The sequence below is a fragment of the Vulpes vulpes genome, chromosome 4, assembly GCF_048418805.1.
Source record: "Vulpes vulpes isolate BD-2025 chromosome 4, VulVul3, whole genome shotgun sequence".
Classification (NCBI taxonomy): Eukaryota; Metazoa; Chordata; class Mammalia; order Carnivora; family Canidae; genus Vulpes; species Vulpes vulpes.
This window is the reverse complement of record NC_132783.1, coordinates 63,671,130-63,697,579: the sequence shown is the minus strand read 5'-3', so window position 1 is coordinate 63,697,579 and position 26,450 is coordinate 63,671,130. Positions and strand designations below refer to the sequence as shown.

General features: G+C 47.2%; 1 protein-coding gene across 4 annotated transcripts in view; it reads right to left on the bottom strand.

Moving 5' to 3' along the window:
• Positions 1–16,541, bottom strand: part of GNG4 (G protein subunit gamma 4) — a 79,971-nt gene extending 63,430 nt beyond the window's left edge. Inside the window, exon 1 of one of the 4 annotated variants that reach the window (XM_072755925.1) lies at positions 16,235–16,541. The gene's annotated coding sequence lies outside the window, so the exon portion shown is untranslated. Of the gene's footprint in view, positions 1–16,036 lie in introns of all 4 variants that reach the window. The other 3 variants (XM_072755926.1, XM_072755927.1, XM_072755924.1) reach the window with 3 other exon arrangements.
• Positions 16,542–26,450: the final 9,909 nt, after the last annotated feature.

Sequence of the window (26,450 nt, the reverse complement as noted above, 5' to 3'; positions counted from 1 at the left end):
GACCAAGCAGCGCTGGAAAGTTCCAGGACTGAGGGAAAATAGTATATAGACCTAGAGAGTCCTTTGTTTTCTTTTCTTTTCTTTTTTTTTTTTCTTTTTCCATTAGGACTTGTTTTTATATCAGACTAAAAATTTCCAGTATCTTTTCTCTTTTCCCACCTTAACTACAATATTTTACCAGCTCTTCATTTTAAAGTTTTTCCTTTTTGACTTTCATATTTCTACAATTACATGTCTTAGATATATTTTTCACTTCTGGATTCTCTTCAATGTATTCAATTTAATTTTGGTAGATATACAAGATGTGCGTATTTTTTGTTTTTTTCTGCCTCGTTTTGTTTTACAATAGTGGAAGTTAGTACCTTCTAAAACATGACCAACATACATCCAGAACCAAGTGGAATATCATGCTGTTCATTCTCTGAGATTATATTCTTCCTTCCCATTTTGCTTCCCTCTTTTATCTTATTTATGTTTTTGTGGTCAATGTTGGGCCTTTCTAGAAGTATTGCTGGTTTATATAAATTTGGGATTGAGCATCATCTAACATACAGAACAAAATACACTCAGAACCAAGAGGATCATCCTCTAGGACCCCTCAGGTAGACTACAGTCTCTCTCCACTACCACTTCCTCACCATCACCATCCCTTTTTTCTTTTCTTTTTCCTCTTTTCTTTACTTTTTTCCTTTCTTTTTCTTCTTGTTTTTGGCTTTTTATTTTTACTACTTTGTTTTAAAATTTGATTTTCACTTTAGTGTCCTTTTATTTTGTTCTGTTCTGTTCTTTTTCTTTTATTTTCTGGTCTCTGACCTCTTCAGAATCATCTATGGTGTATTTTACTTAGGTTGTGGTTGATATTTTTGACTCAGTCTGCTCATACTCTGCACTGGACAAAATGACTAAAAGGAAGAATTCACTACAAAAGAAAGAACCGGAAACAGTAGTCTGTGCCACAGAGTTACAGAATTTGGAATTAAATATGATGTCAGAAATTCAATTCAGAAGTACAATTATAAAGCTACTGATGGCTCTAGAAAAAGGTGTAAAGGACTCTAGAGACTTCTGCAGAATTGATATCTAATCAGGCCGAAATTAAAAATAGATTAAATGAGATGCAATCCAAACTGGATGTCCTAACTGCTAGGGTTAATGAGGCAGAAGAGAGAGCGAGTGACAGAAGACAAGTTGATAGTAAGGAAGGAAGTTGAAGAAAAAAGAGAAAAATAATTAAGAGCCCATGAGGAAAGGCTTAGGGAAATAAATGATAGCTTGAGAAGAAAGAGTATACACCTAATTTGGATTCCAGAAGAGGCTGAGAGAGAGAGAGGACCACAAAGTATATTTGAACAAATCATAGCTGAGAACTCCCCAAATCTGAGGAAGGAAAGAGGCATTCAGATCCAAGAGATAGAGAGGACGCCCCTCCCCAAATCAATAAAAACCATTCAACACCTCGACATTTGATAGTGAAACTTCCACATTTCAAAGATAAAGAGAAAATTCTTAAAGCAGCATGAGACAAAAGATTCTTAACTTATTTGGGGAGAAATATCAGACTAACAGTAGACCTCTCCACAAAGAGGGCTGGCCAGAAATGGCTGGCATGATATATACAGGGTATTAGATGAGAAGAACATGCAGCCAAGAATACTTTATCCAGCAAGGCTGTCATTCAGAATAGAAGGAGAGAGAAAGAGCTTCCAGGATAGGCAGAAACTGAAAGAATATGTGACCACCAAACTGGCTCTGCAAGAAATATTAAGGGAAACCCTATAAAAGAAAGAGGGAGCCCAAAGAAACAATCCAGAAAAACAGGGACTGAATAGGTAATACAATGACATTAAATTCATATCTTTCAATAGTTATTCTGAATGTGAATGGGCTAAATGATCCCATCAAAAGATGCAGGGTATCGGACTGGATAAAAAAAGCAAGACCCATCTATATGCTGTTACAAGAGACTCATTTTGGACCTAAGGATACCTCCAGCCTGAAAATAAAGGGGTGGAGAAACATTTACCATTCAAATGGTCCTCAAAAGAAAGCTGGGGTAGCAATCCTCATATCAGATAAAGTGTGTACCAAAGACTGTAGTAAGAGATGAAGAGGGGCACTATATCATACCTAAAGGGTCTATCCAACAAGAAGACCTAACAAACATGAATATTTATGCCCCTAATGTGGGAGCTGCCAAGTATATCAATCAATTAACAAAGTAAAGAAATACTTAGATAATAATAGACTAATAGTAGGAGACTTCAACACAGCACTTTCTGCAAATGACAGATCTTCTAAGCAGAACATCACCAAAGAAACAAGGGCCTTAAATGATACACTGGACCAAAGAGATTTCACGGATATATACAAAGCTTTCCATCCAAACATAAATATACATTCTTCTCAAGTGCACATGGAACTTTCTCCAGATTAGACCACATACTGGGTCACAAATCAGGTCTCAACCAATACCAAAAGATTGGGATTGTCCCCTGCATATTTTCAGACCACAATGCTTTGAAACTAGAACTCAATCACAAGAAGAAACTTGGAAGAAACTCAAACACATGGAGAGTAAAGAGCATCCTACTAAAAGATGAATGGGTTAACTAGGAAATTAGAGATTTTATTAAAAAGAGTCATGGAAATGAATGAAAAGGAAGATACAACTATACAAAATCTTTGGGATACAATAAAGGCAGTCATAAGAGGGAAATACATCACAATACAAGCATCCCTCAAAAAATAAAAAAACCCTCAAATACACAAGATAACCTCCTACCTAAAGGAATTGGAGAAAGAACAGGAAGTAAAGCCTACACCAAGCAAAAGAAGAGAGATAATAACGATTCAAGCAGAACTCAATGAAATAGAGACCAAAAGAACTGTAGAACATTTCAACAAAACCAAGGGTTGGTTCTTTGAAAGAATTAATAAGATAGATAACCCCTAGCCAGCCTTATTAAAAAGAGACAAGACTCAAATTAATAAAATCACAAATGAAGGAGGAGAGATCACAACAATACTAAGAAAGTACAAGCGAGTTTAAAAATGTATTATGAGCAGCTATATGCCAACAAATTAGGCAATCTAGAAGAAATGAATGCATTTCTGGAAAACCACAAACTACCAAAACTGGAACAGGAAGAAATACAAAACCTGAACAGGCCAAGAGCCAGCAAAGAAATTGAAGGAGTCATGAAAAACCTCCCAAGACACAAAAGTCCAGGGCCAGAGGGCTTCCCAGGAGAATTCTATCAAACATTTAAAGAAGAAATAATACCTAGTCTACTAAAGCTGTTTCGAAGGATAGAAAGGGACGGAATACTTCCAAGCTCATTTTATGAGGCTAGCATTATCTTGATTACAAAATCAGACAAAAACACCACCAAAAAAGAGAATTATAGACCAATATCCCTGATGAACTCAGATGCAAAAATTCTCAACAAGATACTAGCCAAAAGGATCCAACAATACATTAAGATTATTCACCATGACCAAGTGGGTTTTATCCCCAGGATGCGAGGGTGGTTCAACACTCGTAAAACAATCAACGTGATAGATTACATCAATAAGAGAAAAAACAAGAACCATATGATCCTCTCAATAGATGCCGAGAAAGCACTTCACAAAATACAGCATCCATTCCTGATTAAAACTCTTCAAAGTGTAGGGATAGAGGGAACATTCCTCAATATCTTAAAAGCCATTTATGAAAAGCCCACAGAGAATATCATTCTCAATGGGGAAAAACAGAGCTTTTCTCCTAAGATCAGGAACACGACAGGGGTGTCCACTCTCACCTGTGTCAATCATCATAGTACTAGAAGTCCTAGCCTCAGCAATCAGACAATGAAAAGAAATAAAAGACAATGAAAAGAAATAAAAATATAATTTATTTAATAAAATAAATTAAATAAAAAATAAAAGTTTGACTTCTCTTCTTGTCAGAGAAGTCAAACTCTCTCTCTTCGCAGATGACATGATACTGTATATAGAAAACCCCAAAGGACTCCACCACAAGATTGCTAGAACTCATACAGCAATTCAGCAATGTGGCAGGATACAAAATCAACGCACAGAAATCAGTAGCATTTCTATACACTAACAAGGAGACTGAAGAAAGAGAAATTAAGGAATCAATCCCATTTACAATGCACCCAAAACCATAAGGTACCTAGGAATAAATCTAACCAAAGAGGTAAAGGATCTATACCCTAAACACTACAGAACGGATCTGAAAGAAATTAAGGAAGACACGAGATGGAAAAACACTCCATGCTCATGGATTGGAAGAATAAATATGGTGAAAATGTCTATGCTACCCAAGGCAATGTACATGTTCAACACAATCCCTATCAAAATACCATGGACTTTCTTCACAGAGTTGGAACAGATAATCTTAAGATTTGTATGGAATCAGAAAAGACCCTAGATAGCCAGAGAAATATTGAAAATCAATGCTGGAGGCATCACCATGCCGGATTTCAAGCTGTATTACAAAGCTGTAATCATCAAGACAGTAGTGTACTGGCACAAACACAGACACATAGATCAATGGAACAGAATAGAGAGAACCCAGAAATGGGCCCTCAACTTTATGGTCAACTAATATTCAACAAAGCAGGAGAGAATATCCACTGGAAAAAGAACAGTCTCTTCAATGAATGGTGCAGGGAAAATTGGACAGCCACGTGCAGAAGAATGAAACTGGACCATTCTCTTACACCAGACACAAAGATAAACTCAAAATGGTTGAAAGATCTAAATGTGAGACAGGAATCCATCAAAATCTTAGAGGAGAACACAAGCAATAAGTTTTTTGAACTTGACTACTGTAACTTCCTGCAGGATACATCTAGGAAGGCAAGGGAAACAAAAGCAAAAATGAACTATTGGGACTTAATCAGAATAAAAAGCTTCTGCACAGCAAAAGAAACAGTCAACAAGACTAAAAGACAACTTAAAGAATGGGAGAAGATATTTGCAAATGACATATCAGATTAAGGGCTAGTATCCAAGATCTATAAAGAACTGATTAAACTCGACACCCAAGAAAAAAAAATCTAATCATGACAAGGGCAGATGACATGAACAGAAATTTCACCAAAGAAGACATACACATGGCCAAGAGGCACATGAGAAAATGCTCTGTGTCACTCATCAGGGAAATACAAATCAAATCCACAATGAGATATCACCTCACACCAGTGAGAATGGTGAAAATTAACAAAGACAGGGATGCTTGGGTGGCTCAGCGGTTGAACGTCTGCCTTTGGCTCAGGTCTTAATCCTAGGGTCCTGGGATGGAGTCCCACATGGGGCTCCCCACAGGGAGCCTGCTTCTCCCTCTGCTTGTGTCTGCCTTCTCTCTGTCTCTCATGAATAAATAAATAAAATATTTAAAGAAAAGGAACAAAACAAGAAACAACACATGTTGGAAGGGGGAACCCTCTTGCATGGTTGGTGGGAATGTGAACTGGTGCAGCCACTCTGGAAAACATGTGGAGGTTCATCAAGAAGTTAAAAATAGAGCTACCCTATGATCCAGCAATTGCACTACTGGGTATTTACCCCAAAGATACAGATACAGTGAAATGCCGGGATACCTGCACCCCAATGTTCATAGCAGCAATGTCCACAATAGCCAAACTGTGGAAGGAGCCTCGGTGTCCTTTGACGGATGAAGATGTGGTCTATATATACAATGGAATATTACTCAGCCATCAGAAATACCATTTGCTTCGACTTGAATGGAACTGGAGGGTATGATGCTGAGCGAAGTAAGTCTATCGGAGAAGGACGATCATCATATGGTTTCACTCATATGGGGATTATAAAAAATAGTGAAAGGGATTATAAGGGAAAGGAGGGGAACTGAGTGGGAAAAATTAGAGAGGGAGACAAACCACGAGACACTCCTAACTCTGGGAAACGAACAGAGGATTGTAGAAGGGGAGGTGGGTGGGGGTTGGGGTGACAGGCACTGAGGAGGGCACTTGATGGGATGAGCCATGGGTGTTATACTATATGTTGGCAAACTGAACTTCAATAAAAGCAAATTTTAAAAAATTGTTGAGAGTTCTGGTATCACAAAGTACACAGCATCAGTAGGGCTGCTGGAATTTCTTGGGAGAGTCTGTTTCTCTGCCTTTTCCAGCTTCTGGTGGTGACTGGCCCTCTTTGCTTACAGCTGCTCCTCCATCTTGGAAGTCAGCAGACAGGCATTGTCCAATCCCTCAGACACTCCTCCTTTTATAAGCACTTTTGTGATTACATTGGGCCCATCAAATAATCCAGGATACTTTCCCCACCTCAAGAGTCTTAATCACATCTGAAAAATCTCTTTTGCTGTGTAAGATAACACATGCTCAGGTTCCATTGTGGCCATCTTTGGGGCGAGGTGGTGCCCATTATGTTTCCTACAACCATAGCTGTCAAGGAATAAATACTTATGAATATATTTATTTTTTTAAGTAGGCTCAGTTTTTAAGAGCCCAGTGTGAGACTTGAACTCATGACTCTGAGATCAAAAGATCTGAGCTGAGATGAAGACTTGGCTGTTGCTGTGACTGAGCCACCCTGGCACCCGCCAAGGAATACATACCTAATCTCATATTAGGCTCTTAGAGCCTAGCTTGTAGTAAACACTCAATAAATGTTAGCTATTATTATTATTTGCTTAAACAAAAGCTTTCAGCCTTGAAAGTCTTCAGCATTCACTAGCTGTGACCATCCCTTTCATCTGGCCAAGCCCCAAGGCCTGCTTCTGGAAGCTTTTCCTGACCTAGACTGGGTTTGGTGTCCTGTGTTTAGGTTCTGAATTCTGTGTTGTGTGATAATCATCCATCTCCGTCACCAGCGTGGAAGTTCCTCATGATCTGGAACCTCCTTTTCCTCATCTCTGGGTACCTGCCTGCTGACATAATAGCATTTGCCATTCTCATCTATGACTAATGGTCCTTCCTGTCTCGCAGCCAACAAGGGTGAATGTTGGTTCATGCGCCTGCGGGGTGCCTGGAGCTGTTATGACCGGCCAAAGGGGAGCTGTGGGATGGGGGATGGGGGGGAACTGTATTTTGGGGTAATTATGCTCTACACAGAGGCAGTTCTTCAGGGAGAATAGCTGGCTTCCCCATCGGTGAAGCTGTCTTGTGAAAAGCAGGGGAAGACAGATCCACGTGCTCAGCCTGGAAAGGAGCTCTTGCTCTTACTTGTGGTGTCTGTGGGGAGTCACTGTTTCACAGCTTCAAGGGAGAGAGGTGGGAGAGGCTGGCATAGGAAATGGTCTGGGAACTCTTGGGTAGTTTCGGGTTTTTCAGGCACACAGAAAGACGACCCACAGGAATCACCTGCTTCAGTGGCTTATGAAACTCAAAAAACACAGATTCCCTGGTCCTAGCTCAGAACGGTGGAGTCAGAACATCCAGAGGTGAGGTGGTATTTCTGAAAACTACCCAAAGTCATTCCGCTCTGCAGCCAGGTTTGGGAACCACAGACAGATCTGTTCTGAATTTTACAGAGAGACTGTGCTACCCATAAATGATTCCTAAAGCAGGTGTATAAAAATGGAAGGCACAGCCAGTGGCCACCCATCACTAGGCAAGCTTACTTTTCACCTGCCAGGCCACAGCGCGAGAGTCCATGAAGGAGTTCTTACGGAGCCGTGTCTTCCAGCCTACCCATGCCCACAGTGGAGTGGCCCCGAGGGTGGCTCCCTTTTCTATTAGCCCCAGATCTTTAAGCTTGTGGGTCTCTGATCTGGCCTCTCAGTGGCATCCTCTGGAGGGCTCTGGGTGACTCAAATGCCTTTGGATTAGGCTCACTCCCTATTGCCTCCACTTGGTGTCTCAGGAGCCACTTGGCTCATTGGTCCAGTGGCTGGATTGGTGGGGCATCCACAAAGCAGGGAGATGGTGGTGCTGTGTGTTATTTTGCTACGAGTCTTCCTCTGCCTTGAGTTAGAAGACCAAATGCTCCTTTTGGGAAATGTAGCTTCTGCGTATGCTGGGAGGTGGTGGAGGCTGTCAAAGGAGGCAGCTGGGCACAAAACATCTGGGGGCCCAGCACATTTTCATCTCACTCCATTTTCGCTGCCTCTGTAAATGTGAGACAAGCCCATTTTATTTCTTCATCTTGGATCCCTACACTGAGTCCTTCTAAAGCAGCTTATGTAAAATCTGTAATAGCCTGTCCCTGGAACTCCACATCTTCCTTCCTCGTTTCATTTTTCTCCCAAGCACTCGCCACATGTTAAGGTGCTGTTTTATTAATTTACTTCATGAAATTGCTTTTGTTTTCAGGCTTATTAGTACTGGCCCGCTCTCTCTCCTCGAATGTGAAACAGTGAATTCTGTGAGGGCAGAATTTGTTGGCCCTGCCACCGCCTGCTCCTTGTCCCCTCACATGAAGAGAGTACAGGGAGGAGAAGCCCCCAGAGTGGAGAAAGTGAGAAGACAGAAAACCCCACAACAGGGCACATTTCACAGCTAACAGGGGTCCAAGGATGAGGCAGAGCAGGAAGATCCCAGGGAGTCCAGTGTGGTGGTGGTGGGGGGTGTGCCCTGGGCCAATGTGTGGGCCACATCTGGGAGTTGCCATGGTGACTGTGAAGCATGGCCAGGGCTCAGTCCCTCAACCTCAGGCCACTAGAGCTTGGGGGTAGGTAAAGGGTGACGAGGTTTGGGAAAAAAACAAAAACTCATCCTTGGATAGATGTGCTCTCACCAAAGGCTAATAAATGTAATCCCTGCCATCCATGTGCAGGGAGAGATAGTTGGACGGCTTCAGATCAAATTCATAAATGTTAGGGGGACAGAGAAATCATAAACAACAGCGAGAGCTGCAATTGCTTGAACACAGAAAGAATGAGTCATCCAGCAGAGCGTGGTGGTGGCAGGCTTGCTGTGGCCTCCCAGAGACTGGCGCCCCGGCAGCCTCAGGCGCTGCTGCGCAGGCCCGTCCCTTCTAAGGGACTTTGACACAAGAAAACCTGCATCAGAAAGAGATGCATTTTACAGGAGCAGTTTTGTTTTGCCCTGAACTTCTCATCTGTTCTTTGAAGCCTCAGACCCTCTCTCCATTCCGCCTGACCAGGCTGACCCACTATAAGGTCCACAGGGTCTCAGGCGGCCCCCTGTTCCACCAGTGGGGGGGGGGCACCTCCCCACCTGCCAGGTCCTACACCCTCTCCCCGCCTGCTCCTCCACTTCCATTCACTAAACGGGGTTGTGCTGTCTTCACTGTCCAGGCCCAAACTGGCCGCCCGGGCACCAGCCTCTCCCTCCCCCCATTCATCCCAGAACAGACTCTTGCATAGGTCACTAGAGAGTCTTCATAATTGGGCTTGGGGCCACCTGTTCCTCCCTCCCCAGTGCACGCTCCTAACTCCCAGCCTTAGCATGGCCTGGTCCCTCTGCCTGGAAAGCCCTCGCTCACTTGTGTGGGTTGGAAAATCTTGCTCAACTTTCTGGGGCTGTAGCTGTCAGGCCCTTCCTGCACCCCACATTTGTTGACAAGGAAGAACAAATGTTCCTGTTATCACTACTCCCGCAGCATTTAAAACTCAGCTGTCAGGGCGTTAATCCAGGGACAGGCAAGTTGTTTTCCCGTTCATATCCCCCCTAGATTACGAGTACTCTGAAGGCCTTATTCAGCTTTAAACTGTTAGTGCCTGAAACACCTGGTCACGTGTTCATTAAATGAATGTCTTAGAAATAGGTGGCTTACAGGCAATCTCTTAGGAACTTATCTACTGCTTTCAGCAATACCCCCACACATTGGGAAAGTCCTCCCATAGTGTCCAGCAATGAAGATGGCTTGCAGCAGTAACGTGAGGGAAAACCAGAGAAAGGCAGATAACCTGTGAAGGCTGGTCCTTGTGTGGATCAGAACTCTGTGATGATAAGTCCCATGACAAAGAAAATTTCTGTTTAGTAAAAATGTGCCTGGGTTCAAGCCAATGATCGACTTAGTTCTGACACTATTACCATAGCAATTTCTAGCACAAAGAGAGGGTCTGGAGAGAAACTGGGGAGCTGGGAGTAATCAGACCCGTCAGGGGCATGGTAAACCTGGGGTGAGGGCTGGTACCCCTGGTGCAGGATCTGCAGGGCTTGGTCCACCTCTCCATAGCCGTCCTGAGATTGAGGGGACCCAGCACAGCAGTGGCTGTGGGCAAGCTCACTGCAGTGCAGAAAGAGCAAGCACAGAAAGATTGGCGGGAAAGAGCCCAATTCTACAAGATCAACCAAGGAGGGGAACAAGCGCTGAAACACCAAACTCCGACTGGAAGGGTGATGAAGTAAAGCTATTCCAAATAAGGACAGGGTATCAGGGTGGTAGGTCCATTGTGGGGTCCACCCACCCGGGTACTCAGATAATCTGGGTGAGCAGAAGGCTCTGGTGACCTCATCCCTGGCTAGATATAACGTAACTGAAGAAGAGGGTATGTGATGCTGATGAAGGCGAATTTATGTATTGATACCTCACCTTCTTCCAGAAAAAAATTCGGTGGCTGACATCACTGCCAGTCTTCCTTTGTTGCTTTCCTTAAGGTTCAATGCTGTCAGAGTCTCCACTCAGGTTCTACCAACAGCCCCTCTCGGCTACACTCCACAGCCACCACTGCCCTTCAGAGTTCTGGAGCTTCACTGTGTCTTTACATCCTTGTGACACCTGCTTCCCCCTTTACCTGACATCAAACATACACTCCTACACTTATGTAATCTGCCTCCTCAGCCAGGATGCAGCCTTCTCATGCACGAGGTCCCACAGGCTTCAGGGGTAAATGGGCATCTACAGGCCACTGGAGCCCCATGGCTGTATGAATGAAGTTAGCAGGGGCACAGGGAAAGCAAAATTTTCCCAAAATTAATGAACAGAAACTAAAGAGGGACTACTCATGCTGGTTTAGCATAACATAGGCTTTGGGCTCTGGACTTCACTAAAGAAAGGTCCTGCTGAAAATTTTGTAGGGGGTTCAGAATATACCACCCCCAAATATACTACCTTGGCATAAGGATTATTTTGCGCTGATTTTGCAGGTAAGAAACAGTGGACACAGGAGGAACTCCGGCCTTGCCCTCTCTGCCAAGACACAGTTCTTTTCCCTCCATCTCCCATTACAGGAAGAAGAAAACCTCCACTAGCACTGGATAGAGAAAGATGGGCCTGTCTGCACAAACAAATCTTAATAACTCTTATCTTCCATAAGTTGTCCCCCTATATCTATCTTCACACAATTTACTGCCCCTAAGAGCTCAAATCCCTTTTTGTTTCTCTTGTCACCTTCCTACAACTTATTTCCCTTTGTTAAGAAGCATATAATAAGCTCTGGAGCCTATCTGCTTCTTCAGGATTTCTCTTCTTTCCTGTGCAGCTCCTCTGTTCTGTGCATGTCTAATACACTTTTTCTATTAATTTGGCTCTTTGCTTCTGTTAATCTCTCCTGTTGTCACTTTAATTCACAGGCTCCAGTCACTAAACCAAAGGTGGTAGGGGAAAAGCTTTCTGCCTTCTCTATAGTTTCTACCAAGGGCATACATAGCAGGTACTCCAAAGCAACAGGACAAGGCCAATGCATCCCCAAACCAGGAGAGAAAAACACTTCAGAGGACAATATCAATTCTCAGGTGTGCCTGGGCCCTCAAACAGATAAGGAGAGATGGGAAGGTAGGGACCACTATGATACATCTTAGATAAAGGAGGTCCTTGGGAGCAAAGACTCAGTCTGCGGTGGAGGGAAGGGGTGTCCTGGACTGCCAGCACTTCCCAACAATCGTGGGTACTGGGAGGAGGAAATGGTTTTCTGAAGGCGTCTCAGTGATTTGATTCTGTACATATAAAAGTGGGCTCTGCTGCTTGACTTGGAAAGCACACCTTGCCCTATGGGGAGTGTGCAGTGGGGTGTAGTCAGCACATGCAGGCCGCCCCAGCCTATACGCTGCCATACCTCTGTCCTCTCTGCCGTCAACACCCCAGTGCACCAGAATGAGGAACCACCACCCGCTGTCCGCCATCCTTGCCTCTGCCCCTCCAACAGGGGTCAGAACCTGAGTCACAGAGCCCGCCAGGCCATCAATGAGAATAGCCTGCTCCCAGCAGACTGCCTTCAACCATCTCCGTTGCTCTGCTTTCAAATCCCCTTTCGATATTCCCTTGCTCTTTCCTTTCTGTTTCAAATTCCATTTCTCCTACTTGGACTTTCATACTTGTACAGTGTTTTTGGCAAAGATCTCTCAATTTTACATATTCGTGTGATAAAAAACCAGAAGCAAATACAGTAGAATTTGGGAAGTAGGTCTACAGAGGCATATATATATTTTTTTCATATTAACACTTTTTGCTGTGGTTGTAAAGATGTTCTTTTTTTTTTTTTTTTTAAGATTTTATTTGAGAGAGAGAGACAGAGAGAGCGTGCACACAAGTGCATACAAGCCAGGGGAAGGGAGAGGGAGGAGTGGGCTCCCCGGTGAGCAGGAAGCTTGATGTAGGACTTGATCCCAGGACTCTAGGATCATGACCTGAGCTGAAGGTAGGTAGACACTTAACGGATCGAGCCGCCTAGGTGCCCCTGTAAAGATGTTCTAATAAGAATTTTTAAAGCAACTTAAAATTTTTCCCTTTTACCTACTGCTGTCTCCCCGGCCCTCTTCCTTTGGTGGTGACCCTGAGCAGGGGGTGGAATGGGAGCTGCCAGAGTTGCAAATTAGACATGGATGCCAGGTGGAAATGGGCACTGAGAAAAGCAGACAGCACAGGTGGTACAGGTTAGTGGACCCAAGGCTGTTGCTCCACGTTATGCAACTGACTGTCAGCTGAGGGCCCGGGAGGAATGCTTAAGGCATTTCTTCTATTTCCTCTTCCTCAGCCTCTCAGCACACCTCCCGTTAGAGAGCGCCAACCCACCACCCAGGGCGAAAAGGGTTGAGAAATCTGATAGGGGAAGAAATCCGGGCTTTTCTGGATGGAGTGCATGGACAGTCTCAGTTGCTCCCCCTTTGCATTTGTATATGGTTTTCCTTGGTGAGTTAAAAAAGAGTCACCACTACCCACCAAGTATCTTGCCAGAACACTCCTGGACAGTTGTCTTTTGTTTTTGCTAAAGCGAAGTTTTGTGGGTATAGTGCGAGAATTAAATGAGATCATCCATGTGACTCAGGGACTTGAAGCCTGGTTCTCCTCCCTCCACCCCACTGCCTGCTAACCTGGGCTCCCTCCAAGGTCTGGCCCTCTGAGATTGGGCCATTGGTGACTTGCTTGAAGATACCCAGCAATCTTAGGGCTTGAGGTGCCAGTGGCTTCTCCACAGCCACATAGATGTCCTCACTTCTCCTGGGACACTGGAGCCCACACCACGAGCACCATACCTTCAACACAGCCGCACTCCCACATCTGCACAAGACCTGCCATTTTGTCTGCTGGGTTCCATTAGGAAAACTGATTGCACACCACCTGCTTTTTGACTTAACAAAAGCTCCTTGACAATTAAAGTGATTTGGAATGCTCCAACTAGCTTACTGAAGTGATCTCCTCCTAAGTACCCATTGTTTCCTGTGGTGATTTTTTCTTTCAGCAGTTATTTCTTGCCTCCACTTCCTTCCATAAATGGAAATTTCATTTGCATTTTTTTCACTTCTAATTTATTTAAGATATTTGGTTTATTCTTCACACGGTTGTAAAGAATTGGTTAAAATACTAGTCATATTATGCTAATTTCTATACCGTAATTGGTCTCCCTGTTTTTCTTTGCTGACACGTAGCGTTTCTGATTTTCAGTTAAAATACCCTTGCTGGCTATTGTTAAAAGGACATTTAAAAAAAAAAAAAAAAAGGATATTTTTTGTAGTGCTTTTGGTGTATTAAAGAAGTTAACCTGTAGTTTCTGGCTTCAGAAAACTGAACCAATAGTCTCTTCTACCTGTATATTAAGTCTCTATGCTTGCCCCCGTCTATCATATTTATTTACCAATGAAAGGAGGAAATCTGTGAGATTACAGAATAGTACATGCTCATAAAGGTACTATCTTAAAGACATTGTTTTAATATTCTATGATTTAAAAAAAGGCAATCTGGGCAGCCCAGGTGGCTCAGCGCTTTAGCGCCTGCCTTCAGCCCAGGGCCTGATCCTGGGGACCCGGGATGAGTCCCTGTAGGGAGCCCGCTTCTCCCTCTGCCTGTGTCTCTGTCTCTCTCTCTCATGAATAAATAAAATCTTAAAAAAAAAAAAAAAGGCAATCTAACACACATTGCTTTATTAGGTATTCTCCCCTTTTCTAGTAGAACAAAATTAAGTCAAGGTAAGAATAATGTGATGGTGAGATGTGGCTATAAATAAATGAGAATGACTTGTGTTGCAGCCTTCTGTCTTTTCTGAGCCATTTGGCTGTCTTTCTTAGGAAGCAGTCGTTTGTGTGGTGGTAGTGGGGAGAGGCGGCATTATACCCAACCACTCATACAGTCCAAGCTGGACCTCCTGAGGCAGTTATGGGGCACTTGCTTCCCTAGGGACCAGAGGGATGACAGTGCCCAAATTCCCACCTGATATTCCACCATTTCAAACAATGTGCTGAGATGTGGGGGTTCTGGAGACCGTCTCTTTTGCTTTAAAAACCATAAAATGAACACGTTAAAAGCTTTTTCTTCGTTTCTCCACTATCCACCTGCATGAGAAATGTCAAAGGCAACTGCCTAACTAATCATGGGACTCCTGGGAATGACCCTTTTGTTGCGCTATTTCTCAGCTAGCCGGACAACTCCTGCAGTTTCCCCTTGGGCAATTTTATTTTAAGGAGGCTGAGGGTTGGTGGTAGAGTAGCAAACAGGAAGACCTTTGTCTTAAATAGTTATCTTGGCTTAATAACCCCATAGTGAGGCTAATCATTCATTAACTAGCAAAGCCTCACAATAAACCCTTGTATTTACATTAACACCTACTATTTACTAAGCGCTATATCCATCTTTATCAAGACTGATAACTGAGCCAACTCCATGCTTTGAAAATAATTCATTGTTTACATCTTGTTTCTCGAGACTGGAAAAGGGTTTCTGTTGAACTCTCAGTTGTTTCCACAGTAGCTTCTTGCAAGGAACAGGGCCAGACTGGATGGCGGTGTGCCTCCCTTCCCCCAAAGCATGCAAAATTAGGAAAAGGATTCCCTGGGGAATCAAGAAGCCAGCCACAGGCCCAGGTCTGCTGCTGCTTTCAGGCATTCACCACTGAATTCTCCCTTCCCGCGGTGGGAAGGAAGCCTCCCAGTGAGGACTCATAAGCAGACAGACACAGGACTGACACGTTTTCATGGGCAACACCGCGCAGCCCAGGAGGCCTCCTGCTCCGACTGGAACGACAGGCCCCGGGCCGGCCTTTCACGGCCCTGCGAGGCACGGAGGGAGCCGAGGGCCGGCCGCGCTGGGGAGCCGGCGGGGGCAGACCCGGCGTTCGCGGTCCACTTTATCGCTTGATCAAACTTTAACATTTCGGATTTCCGAACACCCCAGCCCAAGACACACGAAAATAAGCAAATCCTCTCCAGTTAAGAAGTCTTCTCCCGCCACGCCTCTGCCCCAGCCCCACTGACCCTCCCGCTGTTATTTCTAAGGCAATTAAAAGACCCGCCCAGGCGGGGCTCCCCGGGCCGCGGGCGCGCGGCCAGCGCAGCCCGTTTCAGCACCAGGCTCGGGGACAGACGCCATAGGCAGGAGGGAACCGAACCCTCGCCAGGGCGTCTCCCGCCGCCGCCAGGACTGCTCGGAGGCGGGTGTCCGGGGGCTGCCTCGGGCACCTCGGGCCCCGGCGCGGAGCCCCCTCACGGGACCGCCCGGCCAGTCTCGCCCTTCCCCGGGGCCCTCTCCCGGGGGCCGTGCCCGCCCGGGGAGCAGCGCGTTCGTGACCTGCACATGCGGGGCCCGGGGAGCCCGGAGGCCCGGAGACCGCGGCCGCTGCGGGCGCCCCTCAGCGCTCCGATGCCTGCCCGGGTCGCGCTCGGGCCGCCGGGGGCCGCGCGCAGGGCAGTGGGTTCGCGGGGCCGCTCACCTGCCTGCGCCCCGCGCCGACGCCCACCTCGCCGGCCGGGGCCAGGGTCTCGGTTTCGCGGGCTCCGTGGCGGCGGGACGACACGCGCCGAGCCGCGTCGGCAGGTGCAGGCACTTTCCCGCACGAGCCGCCCTGCCGTGGCTCCGCCCGCTCCCCGCCGGCTCTCGGGGCCCGGCCGGCCGCGGGGCGCCCACTTACCCGGGGCGGGGCGCGCGGGCTTTGTCTCCGACGTGGTGCCCGAGGGGGGCGGCCAGACCGCGCGGCAGCGCTCCCGGCGGGGCGGGCGGGGGCTCGGGCTCGGGCTCGGGCTCGGGCTCCGGCTCCGCCGCTCGGCGCTCACCGGCTCGCGGGGGAAAGGCGCGCCCCGCCCCCGGGGTCTCCGGGCCGCGTCAGCAGCTCCGCCCGGGCCGGGGAAGGACGACGCGGGGCGGGGGAGCCGGGGGAGCCGGGGGAGCCGGGGGAGCCCGGACCCGAGGTGCCTGGGGCGTTCGCAGCCCCCGGTGCGGGGCTCCGAGAGCGGTGCGGGCCCGGCGCTGAGCGGCCCCCTCGCCCCGCGCCCCTCGCCCCGCGCCCCTCGCCCCGCGCCCCTCGCCCCGCGCCCCTCGCCCCGCGCCGCCCTCCTCCCACGTTGGCCGCGCCCACTCGGCGCCGGGGTCTCGCCCGCCGCCCGGGAGGGGCCGGGAAATCCCGCCCGCCGCCGCCGACGTCACTGCTGCGTCACGGGGGCTCCCGCGCCAGGGCTCCGCGCCCCCCGCGCCCCCGGCGGGCCCCCCCACCCTCCGCCTGCAGCGCCCGCGTCGCCCCGGGGCTGGGGGCGGGGTCCCCCGCTCTGGAGCCTCCCGCGGCCTCGTCCGGGCCTAGGGCCAGCGCCGGGGAGCAGCCGGGCCGGGCGCGGCCAGTTTGCGTCCGTCCCCGAAGGACACGCGGTGCCTCCTTGCCCCACCGAGGGCAGCGCGCGGGGGACGCGCAGTGCCCGGGGCGGTTTACGAGCGCCGCGAGCCGCCCGCCCCCAGCCCGCCCCCAGCCCGCCCCGGGAAGGCGGGAACGAGCCCCGGCCGCTCGCGGACGCGGGAGCCCTCCGCGGGGAGTCCCCGGCTGCCCCTCGGGGCCTGGGGCGGCGAGCGGGGAAGCCCCGAGGTGAGCCTCGTCCTCCCCTTGGGGGAGCGGCGTCGCCGCCGTCAGTGTGGGGCGCGTCGGAGAGCGCGGAAGCCCGCGGAGGGCGGGGCGCGGGGGCGGCGGTGGGGGGCGGCGGTGCTGGGGGACGGCGCTGGGGGGCGGCGCTGGGGGGCGGCGCTGGGGCGCGGCGCTGGGGGGCGGCGCTGGGGGGCGGCGCTGGGGGGCGCTGGGGGGCGGCGGTGGGGGGCGGCGGTGCTGGGGGACGGCGCTGGGGGACGGCGCTGGGGGGCGGCGCTGGGGGGCGGTGCTGGGGGGCGGTGCTGGGGGGCGCTGGGGGGCGGCGGTGGGGGGCGGTGCTGGGGGACGGCGCTGGGGGACGGCGGTGGGGGGCGCTGGGGGGCGGCGGTGGGGGGCGCTGGGGGGCGGCGGTGGGGGGCGGCGGTGCTGGGGGACGGCGCTGGGGGGCGGCGCTGGGGGGCGGCGCTGGGGGACGGCGCTGGGGCGCGGCGCTGGGGGGCGGCGCTGGGGGGCGCTGGGGGGCGGCGCTGGGGGGCGGTGCTGGGGGACGGCGCTGGGGGACGGCGGTGGGGGGCGGCGGTGCTGGGGGACGGCGCTGGGGGGCGGCGCTGGGGGGCGGTGCTGGGGGACGGCGCTGGGGCGCGGCGCTGGGGGGCGGCGCTGGGGGGCGGCGCTGGGGGGCGCTGGGGGGCGGCGGTGGGGGGCGGTGCTGGGGGACGGCGCTGGGGGACGGCGGTGGGGGGCGGTGGGGGGCGGCGGTGGGGGGCGGTGGGGGGCGGCGGTGGGGGGCGGCGGTGCTGGGGGACGGCGCTGGGGGGCGGCGCTGGGGGGCGGCGCTGGGGGACGGCGCTGGGGCGCGGCGCTGGGGGGCGGCGCTGGGGGACGGCGCTGGGGGACGGCGCTGGGGGACGGCGGTGGGGGGCGCTGGGGGGCGGCGGTGGGGGGCGCTGGGGGGCGGCGGTGGGGGGCGGTGGGGGGCGGCGGTGGGGGGCGGCGGTGCTGGGGGACGGCGCTGGGGGGCGGCGCTGGGGGGCGGCGCTGGGGGACGGCGCTGGGGCGCGGCGCTGGGGGGCGGCGCTGGGGGACGGCGCTGGGGGACGGCGGTGGGGGGCGCTGGGGGGCGGCGGTGGGGGGCGGCGCTGGGGGGCGGCGGTGGGGGGCGCTGGGGGGCGGCGGTGGGGGGCGGCGGTGGGGGGCGCTGGGGGGCGGCGGTGGGGGGCGGCGGTGGGGGGCGCTGGGGCGCGGCGCTGGGGGGCGGCGCTGGGGGGCGGCGCTGGGGGGCGGCGGGGCGCGGCGCTGGGGGGCGGCGCTGGGGGGCGGCGGTGGGGGGCGCTGGGGCGCGGCGCTGGGGGGCGGCGCTGGGGGGCGGCGCTGGGGGGCGGCGCAAACACGGTGGCACCCGGGCGACGGCGACGGAGCACGCCCGGGGCACCCCGCCGCGGCCGCTCCTCCTCTGAGGCCGCCCCGCCCCTCAGGCCCCGCTGACCCGACGCCCGCCCCGGACAGACGTGCAGCTCGGCTGACCCCGAGCCTGACAACGCGAAGGCAGAGTTCCGAGGTGCCCACCTGGACCAGCCAACATCTCACATAGATTTTTTCACAGTTTGCAAGTGCCCATTGAAGGCACAGAATCGAATCATGAAAAAAATGACCAGGGGCCGTAAGTATACCTACAGCCCTGACTCTTTTTCAAAAGTGATGCGCTTAAAATTCAACAGATCCAGAATTGGACTCATTATTTCTACCCCCACATGGACTTCTCCCGTATTTCTTGCCTCAACAGCACCTCCTGCTCCTCCGCCCCACAGGTGGTTGGCAAAATCCTCATTTCTCGTCATCCAAGCCCCCATCTCAAGCAAGCCCAAGTAACCAGTTGTAAGGAAAATCGCTACACTTCCAGGTACCCCCTTCCTTATTTTATCCCTCTAATTTATTACACTCTCTATCAAGGCGGGTTTGTAATTCATTTTAAAGACAAAAAAGAGACTCTGAGCCAGTGGTTCTGGAGTGGATCCCAAGGCCAACAGAATCAGCATTACCTAGGAACTTGTTAGAAATGCAAATTATCAGAACCCATCCCAGCCCTTCTGAATTATGGGGCGCAGCAAACTGTTTTATGCCTTCCGGGGATTTCTGATTCTGTCCATCCCTGTTTTTCACCCGAGACTGCTAGGACTCGGACATTCATCGTCCTTCCTTTGTCTCTGGTAATAATAGTCCTTGTTTTCAACTCTTTATCCGGTTATCAATGTGACCACTGCAGATTTCTTAGACTGGTGTTTGCATTGGGTATCTTTTCCCATCCTTTTATTTTACCCTGTGTCTTTATTCTTAAAGTGGGATTCTCGATTCTTGAAGACAACACAGAGTTGGATCTCGTTTTTGGTTTTAGCTTTAAAAAAAAAAAAAGATTTTATTTATTTATTTACAGAGAGAGAGAGAGAGAGAGAGCACACAAGTAGGGGGAGCTGCAGAGGCAGAGGGAGAAGCAGACTCCCCAGCTGAGCGGGGAACCGGATGTGGGACTCAGTCTCAGGACCCTGAGATCATGACCTGAACCAAAGGCAGATGCTTAACCCGACTGAGCCCCCCAGGTACCCCTGGATCTTATTTTTTAATTCAGCCAGGCAAGCAGTACCTTTTACTTGGGAGTTTTTAGGTCATCTACTTCTTATGTAATTATCATATGGTTGGGTTTAAATCTATCTACAATTTTGTTGTTTGTTTTCTGTTTGTCTTCCTTCTTACTCTTCATTTCTTTTTACCTGCCTTCTTTTGAATTAACTAAGTATATTTTAGTATTCCATTTTATCTCAAGTATTGGCATATATCCTCCCTCCTTCTCCCTCTCTCTCTCTCTCTCTCTCTCTCTCATTATTTAGGGTTTATAAGAAGCATCTTAAACTTATCACAGTCTACCTTCAAATAACATTATACTACTTATTTCCTATAAGATTTTTACAGCAGCATGTTTCCTTTACTCTTCTTCCAGCCTTTGATTTTTGTCGTATTTTCCTTTTACGTATATAATAAACCTCGCAACGCATTATTATTTTTGCCTTAAGTTGTCAATTTTCTTATTTTGAAATGATTTTTAAAAAGTCTTTTATATTTACCATTTCTGATGCTCTTCATGTGAAGTTCCAATTTTTATATGATTATCATTTTCTCCTACCTGAAGAACATCTTTTAACCTCTTTTATAGATCTGCTGGTGATGAATTATCTCAGCTTTTGTTTGTCTGAAAGTCTTTATATTGCCTTCACTTTTGAGGGATCTTTTTCTAGTTTGACAATTTGAAGCAGTTTAAAGATGTCAAGCATCGTGCTTTCATAGTTTCCCATAAGAGATCTGCAGTATTATTACCCTTGTTTCTTGGAATGTAATAAATATTTTTCTATCTGCTCATATGATTTTCCCTTTATTGTTGCTTTTCCCAGTATGAATATGAGGTGGTTTGGTGTGGTCTTCTTTATGTTTATCCTGCTTGGTATTCATTGCATTTCTTGGATCTGTACATTTATAATTTTTAAAAAAAGATTAATTAATTTATTTGACAAAGAGAGAGGGAGCAGCAGGCAGAGGGAGAGGGAGAAGCCGGCTCCTACTGAGCAGGGAGGGCAAAATGGGGCTAGATCCCAGGACCCTGAGATTGTGACCTGATCCGAAGGCAGATGCCAAGCTGATTGAGCCACACAGGCACTCTCATGTACATTTATAATTTTTAACAAATTTGGGAAATTTCCACCCACTGTTTATTTAAATATTTTTTCTGGCCCCCTTCTTCCTTGTCTCCTTCTAGGACTCCAATCAGAGTACTGATAGACCATTTGGTACTGTGCCACAAGTTACTGAAGCTCTGTTTATTTAAAAAAAATCTTTATTCTCTATTTTAGTTTGGACAGTTTCTGCTGCTATGTCATCAAGTTCACTGGTCCTTTCTCCTGAAGTGCTGAGCCAAATTTTTGTTTCGTAATTCAGACATAAAGAAAACTGTGTATGATCTCATTTATATGGGGAATCTAAAAGAACCCTACAAACTTAGACACAAAGAGATGATATTTGTGGCTATAGAGGCAGGGGGCAGGGGTGAAGTGGAGTTGGAAGAGGGGGGATCAAAAGGTATAAACCTGCAATTTTAAGATAATAAGTACTAGAGATGTAATATATGATGACTATAGTCAACACTGCTGTGTGATAGAGGAAAGTTGTTAGACTAAATCCTAAGAGTTCTCATCAAGGAAAAATAATTTTCTTTTTTTGTCTTTTCTTTTTATTGTATATATGTGAGATGATGGGTGCTAATGAAACATACTGTCCTAATCATTTCACAATACATCAAATGATTATGCTGTACACCTTAAACTGATGCAGTAGTTAGTATATGTCAACTACAGCTCAGTAAAACCGGAAAACATAAAATGGTAAAATCTAATACAAATTTCTTTTTTTTAATATTTTATTTATTTATTCATGACAGACACACAGAGAGAGGAAGAGACATAGGCAGAGGGAGAAACAGGCTCCCTGTAGAGAGCCCGATGTGGGACTCGATCCTGGCACCCCAGGATCATGCCCTGAGCCAAAGGCAGATGCTCAACGTGTTGAGCCACCCAGGTGTCCCTAAAACAAATTTCATTTCAGATATTGTCTGTCTCTAGAAGTTCCATGTAGTTTTTAATCTTACATTTTCCTCATTTGATTCCTTTTTCTTTAAATCCTTGAGCATTTTGAACATATTTTTGATAGCTATTTTAATATGTTTTTATGGGAGGGGTACCTGGGTAGCTCAGTTGGTTAGGTATTGATTCTTGATCTCAGAGTTGTGAGTTCAAGCCCTGCATGGGGTTCCATGCCGGGCATGGGGCCTACCTTAAATAAATAAAAATAAATAAACAAGCAAATAAGCAAGCTTTATGGAAATTGCATCATTTCCTTTCTTTTTTGATATATTCCTATCAGATGAGCTTTCTCCTATTTTGGGTCACATTTTCCTATTTCTTGGCATATTTAGTAGTTTTTAAATTGGATGTTAGACATTGTACATGTATGGTGTTGCATGCCTAGATTTTGTTATCTTTAAAAAGTAGGCTTTTTTTTTTTTCTTTTTTTTTTTTCTGGTAGCCAGCTAGGTTACTTATGGATGAGTTTGATTCTTTACATAGTTATTTTAAAGATTTTGAACCTTTATTCTAGGACTCTTCTGAGGTCTTATTTGTATGGATTTATATTCAGTGAACTCTTCCCCTCTACCAGTTGGAACTCAAATGTATCCCAACCCTCTGTGAGCTCTGGAAAGTGTTCAGCTTCGTTGCTTCCTGGACAGTCTTTGCTCAGAGCTTTTATCCTCTTCACATGTGACTTATGACTCAGCCAGAGTATCCAGGGGTTTACAAATGGGAACCTGGTTCTCTTTGTCTGGGCAGCAACATTCTTTGGGCACTCTGTGCCACAAACTCCAGTTTCTCTGCCTCCTCAAATACTGATTTCTGTGTCCTCAGCTTGGCAAGACTTCTTTCTGGGCCCTTCTTAGGATCCTCGGCTGGTAAGTGCCCTCAGGCAGGATCCTCAGGAGGCAGTGTCAGGATCCACTTACTTTGCAGCCTCTTTCCCTGAGATCACAGTCCTGTGCTATTTTCCACTTCCTGAAAACTACTGTTTCTTGTATTATTTCCAGTTTCCTGTTGTTTAAAAGGACAGGGTAGGGTGAATCTGATCCCATTTTTCCAAAGTGCATGGAAGCAGAAGGTTCTTAGCCTGTTGTTTGAATTCATTTCCCCATCTCTATCCTTATGTGACTGCCTCCATTTCCTGCTCTCCACAGCACTAGCTACCTTCTACCCTGGGGCAAATCTAGTAAGTTTCTCTTTTCTTCAAGATTTGGCTAAATCATTACTATCTTTGGGGAGCCTGACCTGACTGCTCCCCCCACTCCCTATTTTTGTCATTCTGATAAGCAAAAGTGACTGTTACAAAATTTACTTCATTATATCACAATCCTTACTTCTTTCCTTTCCTTCCTTCCTTTCTAAATACCTTTCCACCATTCTATGTGTTCTTTGAGAGCAGATCTTATAGATCTTTGTGTCTGGTATATTTTAGAGGCTCAAACGATGTTAAATGAGATCCCATGTTCAATGGGACATCAAGAAAAAACATGTATTTATTAATTTGCTTGATTTTAAATATTTTTAGGGGTTTGGCAGACAATTTGGTGTAGGCAAAGGCAATTGAGGATGAAGACTATAAAAGCCTTAGCTTTTGAACATTATTCCTGAATAAAAAGTTTGTAAGGATCAACTGATAGGTTGATAATTAAAAATGGCAATATATTGTCTGATATGGAGAAAGTATAAGGATTACTGGATTGAAAGACTGCTTGCTTCAGGCACAATTCATCCCTAAGTAATAGTCAAATTTTTGGTCTTAAATAGGGGTCTACATGAGCTTTTTTTTTTTTTTTGGTAGATCTATTGTAATCCCCAAATGTCTATGTATATACAACTCTGTCATTCTTATCCTATTTTAATCTTTAAAATAAGATAAGAATTATCCTGAAATAAACATAGAATAACTGTGATCTCTTAAGACCATGGACAAGAAAGGAGGTAAGGGACTCTTTGGAGGAAGTCAAATAAATTTACTCCAAGACGGGAGCTTCTTAGCAAGAAGAAGTTTGAGGAAAGTGTGAAAGTGAAGATAAACCAAGTGTGGGCTTCCTATTCTGTGGCAGACATTATCCAAAGATAAGGAAAGGCAACCCAGGACTTGAGTTGGGAAGTTTTCTTAAAAGAAACAAACAAATGGCATACTGTCTGTCCAGCTGTCTACTCACCCATCCCCTTGGTGTCCACATATCCCCCCATCTCCCGATCCCTCCCTCCCTCCATCCATGCATTCATCAATTCTTCCTTCCTTTCCAGTATCCACCTATTCTACCCCAATTCGCTCAGAACATTTTCTTCTTATGGAATTATCTGCAGAATCACAATTTTTTTCTATCACCTTGTAATTGTACTTTGTTTTCAACTAAAACAGTTATCAAATATTTTATTTATCAGATTCAGCTATGAATGACTTTTGGTTGTTTATAGGAGAAAGATCTCCCAACATTGAGTATCTGCCAAATAATCAACTGTAATAACTGAAAGAAATCTAAAATGCAGGAAAACACAGCAGGAAGTAAAGCAATGGGGAGTGGCTCATGTAGTGAGCACCAATATCAAGCACATGTATCTATGAGGCTGGCTTTGCAAATGATTCCTGCTCTGAGGGCCAAGGAACATGTTTGTATATAAATATGCACATGGTAGAAAGGACTAGGAGCACACATGAGCAGGTTTTACTTTTATTTATAATAAAATACTATTATATAAAATATCTAGAAAACACATCATGAAATTACTTAATTAGCTTTTGGTGTTTAGGTCATATCAACAAGTATGAAAATTATAGCTTGATTTTTCTTAAAAGCTCAGAAAAGATAGCTTTTTTTTTTTAATTTTTTATTTATTTATGATAGTCACAGAGAGAGAGAGAGAGGCAGAGACACAGGCAGAGGGAGAAGCAGGCTCCATGCACCGGGAGCCTGACGTGGGATTCGATCCCGGGTCTCCAGGATCGTGCCCTGGGCCAAAGGCAGGCGCTAAACCGCTGCGCCACCCAGGGATCCCGAAAAGATAGCTTTTATTCTTGATGTTTGAGCCTGGATTCCAAGGATTTTTATTTTTATTTATTTTTTTAAAGGATTTTATTTATTTATTTATTCATGAGAGACATAGAGAGAGAGGCAGAGACACAGGCAGAGGGAGAAGCAGGCTCCATGCAGGGAGCTCAATGTGGGACTTGATCCTGGGACTCCAGGATCATGCCCTGAGCCTAAGGCAGATGCTTAACTGCTGAGCCACCCAGGCATCCCTCCAAGGATTTTTAAAGCTCTTTCAACAAAATTAAAATCTGGGAATGAAAGAATGGCTTTTTTTTAAGATTTATTTATTTATTTGAGAGACAGCACAAATAGGGGAGGACCAGAGGGAGAGACTCTCAAGCAGACTCCTTGCTGAGTGCAGAGCCCAACACAGGGCTTGATCTCATGACCTATGAGATCATCACCTGAGCCAAACTTCTTTGTTGGATGCTTAACCAACGGAACCACCTAGGCACCCTGAGAATGGCTTATTGCTATCAGCCCTCAGAAGTCGCGATAAGACAAGTTTAAATCACTTTGGAAATGAGCCAAACTTTGTCACAAAATCTTTTCTATACTCATCTCTCATTAGCTTTGTTCATGAGAGGAGAAACAAGCTCAGCACTAGAGTGAGAATATTATAGCCTGGCCTCAGATAACCATCTAGTCGTTTTGACCTCTAAGGACACATTGCATTGTTTAATTTCTCTCAAATAGCTGAGTTGCAACCCAGTGTCCCCAAAGTGGCAGGATATATCTTTCTGTTCAGGTCATATAACACACAATAAAAGTAGTGGCATCTCTTTCCCAACTCATTGGACATTCAAGTGTATACATTTTGTTTTGGCAAATATAGTTGCTTTTTAAACTGTGAAGTTTAAATTGAACATACATGGGGGAATGTGAACATAAAATGTGTAATGTGATACTCAGTGTGATACTCCAAAATACCAGTTTGTGCTGAACCTAAAACCTCTTTTACTTGCCTTTGACCTCAGTTTTGACTTGTTATTTCAAACGGCTATCTACTCTGATCGACCTAACTACTAATGCTTTTCAGTTGTTTTTCTTAAAGATTTTAAGCCAGTAAAATTTTGAGGTGCTTTGGCATTATAGTGTATGGAGTGTTATCCTGAGAAGGGGAGCATATTTAAAAATAATAGGGTTGTCTAAGAAATAGGACAGATTGGGAAGAAATGGGTATATGCTGCCCCCAATTTGTGACAAGTAGGGAATAGCTGAGGGTAATCAGTGAAGTAAAGGTAACGTGAATAATCCGAGAAATCCACAATAGTTTCGATCTCCCATTGTTAGGAAATTGAGTTTCTTTTCTCTCTACTCACTTTTCTAAATATTGACCATGTAGCTCTTTAATTTTTGGCACTTTAATTATAGTGTATCTTGGTGTGGATCTCTTTGGATTCTTTTTTTGGAACTCTCCTATGGGCTTTCCAGATCTGGTGGCTGTTCCTTCCCCAGGTCAGGGAAGTTTCAGCCATTATTTCTTCAAATAAGTCTTCTGCCTCCCTTCTCTCTCTCTTCTCTATAATATGAACATTGGTCTGTTTGATGTCGTCCTATATGCCACCGAAC